Raw genomic sequence first — 640 nt, 5'->3', positions numbered from 1 at the left:
TTAATCTTCTTATTCAGCACTATTAAAACTAATTTTCTACATTTTAATTTTACTGAGATGGTTAATAATACACTCGTGTCTTAACCATGTTTATTCTATTTCAAAGAAGTTAATCTCTCATATTCTCTAAACATAGAAGAATGAATATACTTTTTTGGAAAAAGAATCAAGATGTATACTATAATAGTGAAGTTATATTACTGAATGATTATTATTCATAAATATTTACCTAAAATGTTTTAAAAAATAAACAATTACAATGTACTAATTCCTATCATATACAAAACTTCTAAAGCAAAGATGCAACAAAGATATATAATCTGTAAGTCTATATAACTATAAAGAAGTATTTGTGATCTAAAATATATCATACAATGTTTAAATATTTTTCACATAACTAAACAATTGATGGCTAAAAGTTTATGCAAAAAATTTTAACTGGAGTTTGTTGGTTCCTTGGATACAAGGTCGCTGGCAGCAAGCACACCTTTCTCTTCCTGCTTATCAAACAGAGACTCCAAATCTGACAGCAAGATAACTTCTCAATTCTGTAGATACAAAGGCAATTATTATGATAAGTATGGACAGAGCAATTAACTGGGCTTCCCATAAAAAATCATATCATAATTATTATACATAC

Source organism: Penaeus monodon, chromosome 15, assembly GCF_015228065.2.
Source record: "Penaeus monodon isolate SGIC_2016 chromosome 15, NSTDA_Pmon_1, whole genome shotgun sequence".
NCBI classification, from domain to species: Eukaryota; Metazoa; Arthropoda; class Malacostraca; order Decapoda; family Penaeidae; genus Penaeus; species Penaeus monodon.
Note: the sequence above shows the minus strand (reverse complement) of the source record.